The 7,638-nt window shown below is 30.9% G+C and overlaps 1 long non-coding RNA gene across 1 annotated transcript; it reads left to right on the top strand.

The window, feature by feature from the left end:
* Window positions 1-2,199: 2,199 nt before the first annotated feature.
* LOC144971038 (uncharacterized) lies at window positions 2,200-6,722 on the top strand. The gene is made up of 2 exons (XR_013645062.1): window positions 2,200-2,296; window positions 5,938-6,722. It is a non-coding gene; the product is annotated as an uncharacterized LOC144971038 (long non-coding RNA).
* The last annotated feature ends 916 nt before the right edge of the window (window positions 6,723-7,638 follow it).

Raw genomic sequence — 7,638 nt, 5'->3', positions numbered from 1 at the left:
CCCCTTTTTTTTTTTTTTAAACACTTTACATGAAACCATTTTCAAACGTCAATTAAAATGTTGTCCTAGCTATTGATACTCTGATGATACACAAATCTATGACTCTGGCTCGATTGAAAATATTGACAATCTTCTTAAAATTTTGATAAATGTTTTGGTCACGTATAGTCATGGATGGATCAGCACAAATCATGTCTTGATGATGATAAGATTAACATTTTACTTGGAAGGCTTAAATATTCTCAATAAAATAAATTAAATAAGCAATAAATATTGGTGATTTGATTTAATCTCATCCTTTATTGACAAATCATGTTATTTATACCATACCATCAAAAGCATGTACATAGAATTAAGAATCTTCGTTATTTAATTCCTACCAAAAAAAAAAAAAATTGCTCAAATTTCATTTAACTCATTTGTTTTATCGAAAGTGGATCATTGCTATTTATAAATAGCCAGTGTAATTGAGATACAAATGGAAATCCCCCTGTTGCTCAGAACAATCTTGATAAACTTATTTTAAACCATAGAGACACATCTCTACCACCCACCCTTTCCCTACAATAACTTCATTGGTTGCAGTTGAAGAACAGTAGTTTATAAGATATGTACCGTCATTTTATTCAAGGCACTGAAGCACTGAGAGCAATGGATATAGTAGAGAACATTTAAATGTTAATGCCTCTAAAAAGGAAAAAATAAATAAATAAATAAAAATTATTATTATTATTATTATTATTATTATTATTATTATTATTATTATTATTATTATTATTATTATTATTATTATTATTATTTATATTATTATTATTATTATTATTATTATTATTATTATTATTATTATTATTATTATTATTATTATTATCTATTATTATTATTAATTAATTATTTATTATTATTATTATTATTATTATTATTTATTATTATTATTATTATTATCATTATTATTATTATTATTATTATTATTATTATTATTATTATTATTATTATTATTATTATCATTATTATTATTATTATTCCTATTATTATTAATGAATTATTTTTATTATTATTATTATTATTATTATTATTATTATTATTATTATTATTATTATTATTATTATTATTTATTATTATTATTATTATTATTATTTATTATTATCATTATTATCGTCATCATCATCATCATCATCATCATCATCATCATCATCATCATCATCATCATCATCATCATCATCATCAATCATCATCATCATCATCATCATCATCATCATCATCATTATTATTATTATTATTATTATTATTATTATTATTATTATTATTATTATTATTATTATTATTATTATTATTATTATTATTCCTATTATTATTAATGACTTAATTCATTATTATTATTTTATTATTATTATTATTATTATTTATTATTATTATTATTATTATTATATTATTATTATTATTATTATTATTATTATTATTATTATTACTATTATTATTATCATCATCATCATCATCATTCGAAGAAAAGAAGGAGAAGAAGAAGAAGAAGAAGAAAGAAGAAGAAGAAGAAGAAGAAAGAAGAGAAGAGAAGAAGAAGAAGAGAAGGAGAGAGAGAGGAGAGGAGAGGAGGAGGAGAAAGAAGGAAGAGAGAGAAGAAGAGAAGAAGAAGAAGAAGAAGAAGAAGAAGAAGAAGAAGAAGAAGAAGAAAGAAGGAAGAAGAAGAAGAAGAAGAGAAGAGAAGAGAAGAAGAAGAAGAAAGAAGAAGAAGAAGAAGAAGAAGAAGAAGAAGAAGAAGAAGAAGAAGAAGAAGAAGAAGAAGAAGAAGAGGAAGAAGATTACAATAAAATACCTAAATAATATAATATTTCTTAATCACGCGGTTTGAAATTGTCGATACTAATTATTAGTCACAATCACAACCGCATCAACTGTCATATGTCGGCCAACTCTACAATCAAGAAGGCTGCCAGATGGCCACAGATATGGCCAATTTGGTCAAAATTGGTCACATATGTAACCTTATTTCTCCTTTTAATCTTTGTTTTTATTCATTTATTTTTCAATGTTTACTAGCCATTTTCCCCAGAATCGATGAATTTTTAAAAGGCATCAGAGTCTTAGTAGTGTTTATCTACGCGAGCTTTATTCGTCCTTTTTTAAAAAATCAAAATTGGCCACAAAAGCCTCAGGAAATCTGGCAGTCCTGACACTCGACTTGCCACTTGAACTTGAAGAACATCATGAAATGGCATTGGGAATGAGAATCGATTGAATGAAAACCCACCTTTAAATAAGACGCCGCGAGGAATTTATCAAAGTATAAATGTAAACTATTGTTATTCTATTGATATCTTATTGAATCGCTTTTAAAACGACACCCTTCTGATTACCACTTGTAATTTGATTGATTGTGACAACAATGACACTCGCTTTCGGATCAGCAGAAGGTCCTGGCTCTGGATTCGAGTCTCGCTCGACACATAGTTGAGTCATTGGAAACGGGTCTTTACTCACATTCTCTCTCCGTATTCGGGAGACATTCCGAAAGCTCCTAGTGCTAGCATTTTTTTCAATTTGTATTTTCACCGTGGGTCTTCTGTCAGGCGTTTATTTTTATTTATTCAATTTGTCATCATATATCTAGATAGATAGAAGCATTTAAAAAACTCTAGAACAAACCTTGAGATGTGAAAGTTTAAAATTTCCTAATTTGACTATTGTTTTGATTTGTGAAGTAGGCTATTGAAAGGTAGTGCAAAGCAGTCATAGGGTTTCTTTTTTCTATTAGGGTTAGCTCGAGGTTGGGGAGCGTTCACATATTACGTCATCAGCTAGGGGGGGAGGGGGGATCTACCAAATGTTGACATGTGTTGACATGGGGGAGGGGGGGGGGTCAGACCCAAGATGATGTCATCAAAACATAGGCAAATTAAGCCTATTTCAAAGTTTGTTCCTTTCAAAACAGCTAAAGATAAATTGCTATGATAAGTATTGCCCATCTCTCAAGAAACAAAATGGGAAAGGGGTATCACTTCTCAAAAGGCGAACTTGCCCTAAATGTTCATTGTATCACTCCTCGATCACAGCAATGAAAGACCATTCACGAAAATGCGGCATACATGAAGAACAGCAAATGGGAGAAAATGATGACGATGAAGATGAAATTGATGATACTATTTATAGTACATTGCCAGAGGTCCAAGGCAGAAACATTTTTGAATCAATTAATTTTATGTTTGGAAATTGAAACAGAAATTCATTCCACTAAAAGACTAATATGCTATAAAATAATTTGCCTCCTATACTATTTTAAATTACACTTTCTGAATTTTTTTTAATAGCACCTGCACCAAGTAGCCTAATTTAAATAATGTTTGTTAGATTTTATCTTTGCAAATTTAAATTTTATGTCCCCATTGTATCGTAAAACATAAATTATCAACAGTTTCTGAAATTAATAAAATGTCTGAATGTGTTTTATCAAACGTTGATAATCAATGTTTATGGTTTGAAAAATGAATAATAAATATTGTGAAATTAAAGTTATCTTTTAGTTTTTATTAAATTAGATGACGTCATCATCTGTTGGGGGGGGGGGGGGGGGGTCAGGTCAATGATGACAAGTGATGACTTGGGGGAGGGGGGGGGGTCTAAAAAGGGCAAATTTTTGATGACGTAATATGTGAACGCTCCCTTGGAGGATATGGGTTAGTTATGTCTTAGTCAGTGATAGGGTGTTTGTTTTTCCTATTAAGGTTAGTTAAAGGTACTAGGCTGTATTTTTTCTTAGGGTTAGATGAGGGAATATTTGAGTTGTTTCCCTTAGCACTAGGAGCTTTCGGAAGGCCTCCCCCGTATTCAGGTGTAAAATGAGTACCTGGCCGTTTAGCAGTGTTGTCTCTGTCAGAAAATTGTAAAATTGCCTTACAGGAGCCATGTCTTTTTCTACATGTTACTACGTGTTGCTGTTGGTCAGGGGCCCTTTGTAAAGCGCCCTGGCCCTGAGCACGTTTAGTGGATATTGCGCTATATAAAAGCTCACTTTTGTTTTGTTTTGTTTTTTTATGCAAGAAATCGTCGACTAACAATACACTAACTAAATCTAGGCAGTTAAATGAAAATTCAGTTTTCAACTGACGGTTTATTATGATGCAGTATACTATCCTATTAATAAAACCATTTGAATTTTGTCTCTAGGATTAGGATAGAGCAGAGTTAAAAACACCACAAAACGTATATATATATGTAACAATATATCAATATAAATAATTTAAAGGGTGGGGGTTTGGGAGGGGAGTTCCTTTTTGTATTTTTTTCAAATGGGACTTTTGCCTTTCACTGCTAGGAACTTGTGGAAAGACCCTAGGCCAGACTATTCAGAATAGCAGTAGCCATACATTATACTAATAAATGCATGAATAGATATATGATACATAAGTATTCAATGGATTCAAAAAATTTGAAATAACCGGGTAGCGGGTGGTTGGATGGGAGCATCACCCTTGAATCATATACCTATGATGTTCGCATGGGTGTACGATCCGATAGTGATGTCGTTTCTTCTTCTCTTTACTAGCCTATCCTGCTTCTTTGGTTTGTGATTGTATTTTTGACAGGGGATATTTTTTTTTCCTGTAAATCTTCTGCCTGTTTGTTCTTGGTTATTTATAATTTAGCTTATGATATCTTTAGGTTATGATTTTGATTTACATTTGTACTATTTTTGTTAGATTGCTTGTTTTTTTTTGTTTCAGCGGTCTCTCATATAACCTCAATTGTGTTGGAAGAGACCTAAAGCAACAAACAAAAAAAAAAATAAAAATAAAAAAAAAATAACCGGGTGTCGAAGATGTAATTTTTTAAAATTTTTTTTTTGTGTGCGTTTTAAAAATATTTTTGAGCGTTTTGTTTTTCATTCCAAATTGTTCAAAGAATTCAGTTCGGGATGCCGTGTTTTTTACATATCTCCATCTTGCTCAACTCTTTTTCATCAACTTCACATAGTATTTTGATTTTAAACTCCAACGTCTAAGCACAGTGCTTATTTTTAGTAAAATGTAAAGCTAAAATAAGATAGAAAGTTCTTGTGTAATAATTTATAATGAATGATGCGCAGTGACTCAGAAGTGAAGTGAAATGGAAATGAAAAGGCTTGTCATGCTAAGCTGTCTACTACACACCTCTCTCTTGTTGAAAAGCCATTAGGTCCAAAGGCCTAATTACATAGAACCACCCCCCACCACATACACACACACACACATTTAAACAAAGTGGAAATGAAATGGCATGTCAATGGTAAGTTGTCTACCACCCCCACCCACCCCCCTTATTGCTGTGTTGAAAATCCAGTCAGTTCCAAAGCATCAACACACGAGCAAGAACATCTCGACTGCGTGATTCTACACCCACACCTCCCCCTCTTTCCTCCCTTTTTGCCTACCAGTCACCCGTTGTCTTCCTTTTCCAGTCTGTGCGATCGTGGTGTTGGCCAAGCCCAAGTGCAGTGATTGAAGTGTTTACCTACCTCTCACCCCCACCCCACCCCCTCATCTTATACTTACGCTCTTTGTTTAATATCGCCCGGAATTATTACGTCTGGCCACCTTCCCGAATTTTTGAAGAAAAATTGAGAGAAAAAAGGGAAGGTACTCTCAAGTTTTTTTTTTGGTTTAAAGAAAGTCCTGCTTAGAAGTATTTCGGTTCATCGTAAGAATTAGTACAAAGATAATGAAGAAACTCGTACAATTTATTAAATTCTTTGCGGTTCATCATATTTTTTGGTTTAGCTTCTTTCGGTTTAAAGTAATTTTACTGTATATAATATATATATATTTACCTTTACCTTTAAAAAGTTTAGATGTGAAATTATTTTTTCTCTTTCATATAGAATAAATTAAATTTATCCTTTTTTTTTGTATATTTGTTCCTTAATTATATATTTTCAAACTATACTTTCAGAGTGTAAACCCCCTCAAAAATGTCATCTGAAGCATCTAATGTATTGCAAGACCCCGCAGTTCGTCGATTTGTTACTGAGGAAAAACAGCGTCAACGTTTTCAATTCCTTATTTATGAGATGACTAACCGCTGCTGGGATACTTGTATGGGCAACCCAAGTACAAAACTTGACTCAAAGACAGAAACTTGTATAAAGAACTGTGTTGAGAGATTTCTTGACACTTCCAACTATGTAGTGAATCGTTTGGAGTCTACCCCTCTTACAACAAATATCACACCAATTAATCAATCTGAATCACCACCTCCTGCAAAAAAAGGATTTTTTTGGAACTAGATCTTTATCCAAATCACATATTACATGCATGTCCTTACACTTTATTGTATGGAATACCTCTTGATTTATAATCGTGTAAGATATTCGGTTCACTGAATTTACCATTAATATCAATCGTGTATAATGAGAGAGCTGAGAAGAATTTCTGTGAATTAAATATATTTGCTTTCCTTTACCCGATGTCTAAGTTGAAGAAATTAAAGAGTGTGACATCTTTATGTGTGGAAGTTGCATGATGTCTTGACTCGGAATAAAAAAGAAATAATCAGATCCTGATGTACAAGATTTAGTTGACTGACAATTATTTGATTTAATAAAAGATTTTTAAAAATATTATTATAGATTTTTTTTCATCGCCTGTCAGTTCTGAAAAATATGCACATATTAATAGTTTGATGTAAAAATAAAAATGAATAAAATGAACTGTAAATTAAAAGAGAATGATATAAAACATCTTTTAAAGTATTTTGATAATTTAGAAATCTATAACCTATATAGTATTGCTCAACTTAATGGAAAAATGAGAAATTTTAAAAATAACATTGATATAATATAATATTCTAAAGTCTTTCCCTAATTGGCTCAAAATGTTGTGCACTTAAAAAATCTTTTATACATGACATAAAATTATATCATGGTCGATTTCTGCTTATTTTCACAAAGAAAAAAAAAATCAAGTATTTTGTGTGCAATCATTCTTTCGAAATGATTGTCTTTTGAATATTCCACCTCAAATATGATGGATGATGAAGCCTGATACTTTGCCTTTAAGAATTTACTTTTACCAAATTTAGTTGACAGTAAAGTGCACAAGAACTAAATATCACCAGTCTCCAGGAATTAAAGTAATGAGTACCGTAATGAAAAAAAAAAAAAAACAGGTAAAGAGAGAAAACTTGAATCAAAAGGGAAAAAAGTGAAAGAATATAAAGGCATGATAACATGTTGATGGTATATATGTGAAATTGCTCAAGAAAAACTTAACTACATGGACTGTGTAATTGAAATAAACTCATTATAATTATATAAGTTGTTCAAAAAAGCGTGGAAAACTACCTTGTTATCAAAGAACTGTATTAAAACTTATGAATCAAATGTAGAAGAATAAGCATGACATACTGAACGAGAAAGCAAGCTTGTGAGTTTTAACCATAGCTTTTTAAGATTAAAATTTCAGGAGGTTTCCATTATTTTTAGCAATACTATTACTATAATAATATTGGTAGACTTTAATAGACTTATAAAGCCCATGGAGCTGGAATTAATTTCTGTCAATTAGACCAATTGTTACTATTTAATTAGGATATTTGTCTATACAAAAGTACTTTCCATCACATTGAACAAACCCAGGGCAGAGGGGTTAGAAT

The sequence above is a fragment of the Berghia stephanieae genome, chromosome 4 (genome assembly GCF_034508935.2).
Source record: "Berghia stephanieae isolate SIO BIC M18660-M18661 chromosome 4, UCSD_Bste_1.3, whole genome shotgun sequence".
NCBI classification, from domain to species: domain Eukaryota; kingdom Metazoa; phylum Mollusca; class Gastropoda; order Nudibranchia; family Aeolidiidae; genus Berghia; species Berghia stephanieae.
Note: the sequence above shows the minus strand (reverse complement) of the source record. Positions and strands in the feature narration are given on the sequence as shown.